We start from the raw sequence: 3,439 nt of genomic DNA, 5'->3' as shown, positions 1-3,439 counted from the left end.
CTCTTCATCATCCTTGCTGTCTACCAACTTCGCATACGCCACATTTTTTGCTTCCACCTTCTCTTGAACTCCTCCATTCCACCACCAGTCCCCTCGGTGCCGACCACGGCTACCCTTCGAGACCCCCAGCACCTCTCTAGCTACTTCCCTAATGCAACTGGCCGTCCTATTCCACATATTGGTCGCCTCCCCACTACTCTCCCAGGCTCCCATAGATCTCAGCTTCTCCCCCATCTCCAGGGCACCCGTCATGGTTAAACTCCCCAATTTGATCCTAGGCCTGTCGTCCACGACCCTCTTTCTCTTCCTCATCTTGATTTCCAAATCCATCACCAAGAGCTTATGCTGGGTCGTTAGATTCTCACTCGGGATCACCTTGCAGTCTTTACAAAGACCTTTATCATCCTTCCTAAGGAGTAAAAAGTCTATCTGCGTCTTAGCCACCGAACTACGAAAGGTTACCAAGTGCTCCTTCTTCTTCGGGAAACTCGAATTGGCCACCATCAGCCCAAAGGCTTTTGCAAAATCCAACAGTGCAACTCCTCCTCCGTTCCTGTCCCCGAAACCCCAACCGCCATACACATCGTCATATCCCCCTGAAATTGACCCAATGTGCCCATTGAAATCTTCTCCGATGAATAGATTCTCAGTGGACGGTATACTTCCCATCATCTCGTCCAAATCCTCCCAAAAACGTCTTTTCTCCTCCTCGCCCAAGCCCGCTTGCGGCGCGTAAGCACTAATAATGTGCAAAATAAACCCTCCAACAACCAGCTTAATCGTCATCAACCTATCGCTGGCTCTCTTAACCCCTACCACCTATTCTCGTAAGTCGTTATCTACTAAAATGCCTACCCCATTCCTATCCCTCGACCTACCTGAGAACCATAACTTATACTCATCCACATCTTCAGCCCTGGATCCTACCCATTTAGTCTCCTGGACACAAGCTATATTAATCCTCCTCTTCTTAAGAATCTTAACTAGTTCGATGGACTTCCCCGTTAGAGTCCCAATATTCCAAGACCCTACTCGCAGACTAGAGACTCCCTTAAACCACCTACCCCTTCTAACCCTCACCCCTATCCGAGGACATGACCCTAGTCCACCATCGTCTACCAAAGCCAGTAAAGCAAATATAAACTACTTGACTAGGCAGTAATCAATACTAAAGCACAAGTTAGTACTAATCTAGATGAAAGTGTAACTACTACGACAAGAACGAAACAAGTAATGCAAGAATGCAAATTAGCATCAAGGATAAAGTACAGAGATTTAACAAATAAAATTAAAAAACCGGAGGTACCAACTCCAGTTAGATAGAACCTGCTGACGCCGGAATCACTGTTCACTGTTCACGCCGGAAACACTGTTCACGGCGGGAAGCTTGAATCTGTCGGACCAGAGAGAAGGAGAGGAGAGAAGAGAAAAGAAGAAAAGGAAGATAGGAGAAGAAGAGGAGTGGGGGTGGGTATAGGGCTGTCACAAACCCTAGGAGAGAGAAAGAGAAAACTTACCTGGGTAGGCCACCGGGAGGTTGCTGGCCGTAGTTTGGGGTGGCCGGAGTTGGGGAGTAGGGGTGGGGGTAGGTGAGGGAGTTGGGGGTGGGGAGAAGACCGTTAGTTTTCCTAGAGAGAGAGAGAGGGAGAGCGACTTAAAAATGTAAGATTATACCGAAAGGTACTAAACAAACAAAGATAAAAAATTAAAATAAAAATTTTAAAAAAACCTGACCACAAACGCATAAGCACTGATGATTTGGTACTAAGTGATTGAACAAGACACAAGCATATCAAAAGATTAAGCTAATTAAAAATATCAGAATGAAATTGAATACCTGAATTTATCTGTAATATTCTTTAAACTTTCGGATTAGCGTCTGGCCTTGTCGGATTTCTCATTCATGGCTCTAGGAATACTTAAAATCCCTACAATCAAGAACCTTTGAGTTATAATTATCAATTTCAGCAATCAAAAAACTAAAAAAAATTAATGAAAACACTTCAATATAATGTAACCAAAAAATTAATCAAAAAAAAAAATCAGTCGTAACTCCAAATTAACACATGCATTAAAGAAAAGCACGAAAAATGAAAGATCACAACATAAGCTAGGAAAAGGCTCGAACCAGGAATTAGAAGTAGAAGCACCGAACACGGTACTTAAGACTCCTATGGCAACATAAATAGTTAGGTCTTCCTTTTCTTTTGTATCATAAAGTAATTTTGATAAAAAAAAATTCTAAACCTAAATGACATTATTTGTCAACAATAATTCCTATACCAAAAAGGGATGTAAATATATTGACTTTTTTGGAGAAGAATTCCTATTTTGAAAAGACTCCAACGTGTTTAATAGACGCAAACGTAATTAAGGTAGAATTTAGTGTATTTTGTTATCCAACATGGAAACATATTTTGCATGGAAATTTTTTGAAAAAAGGACACTAAGAAAAATATAAAGACTTCTAATTTAATTAGTTTCTAAGTCTTAAATGTTAGGAAGTAATTAAGTGTCATGTTAGGAAGTAATTAAGCGTCTATTTCAATAATTTAATAATATTTTGAGGAAAATAGTAAATGACAATTTTGTCTATTGCAGAGTCTTTTAACGAAGGACAAAAAATTCAATCAACATTTCTAAGGTTATTCGTGCGTTTAATATAGTACTAGTCTCTACGAATGTGCGTTGCACATTATTCCCTATTAGTTTATCACACAGAAAAATGTTAGGTAATATTACTTGTAATTACATTATATAACAAAAAATGTTAATTAGACATTAAATTTAATAGTGAGGTAAAAAATGTTATTAGAAAATGCTAATGTTCTTCACAATAAATTCCATCAACATCTTGGGGAATATTTCATTTCTCAACATTTACTATTTTAATAAAATATAGATAGATAAAAATTACTATATGGGTTTAAATGATGTTGTAACTATACCACATTGACATTGGGTGTAAATATCTCTTTATTTAAACTTAGTTACTTTAAATGAGATAAAGCTATTAATGACTATTAATTTAAGTGGATATTTAACTACGATTGAACTTTAATTAATGTCTAAAAGAACTATATATGATCTCCGACCTTGGGAGTTTGATCCGAAAACTACAGTTTCCAAGAATTTGATTATGAATAGGATTGGAATGTTATGTTACGATTTTTTTTTTATATAGATAAGAATACACCATTTTACATTTTGATTTGGATTATACAACTAATGAAGTATTTTACATTTTGTTACATTGATATTATAGAAAAGAAATAGGATTAGAGCTTATTAAGGGTATAAAAGTCATTCAATATTTGAAGAATATTTTGGTCAATCAACATTTATGTTCATGCTTTTAAAATTGTATAGATGGATTAATATTAAACATAACTGGTGATTCATTTGTCTATAAAAAGGATTTGAACAGCCATCCCGCAAT

This window comes from Lycium barbarum, chromosome 8, assembly GCF_019175385.1.
Source record: "Lycium barbarum isolate Lr01 chromosome 8, ASM1917538v2, whole genome shotgun sequence".
Taxonomy (NCBI): domain Eukaryota; kingdom Viridiplantae; phylum Streptophyta; class Magnoliopsida; order Solanales; family Solanaceae; genus Lycium; species Lycium barbarum.
The sequence above is the reverse complement of the archived record's forward strand: the minus strand, read 5'-3'. Positions refer to the sequence as shown.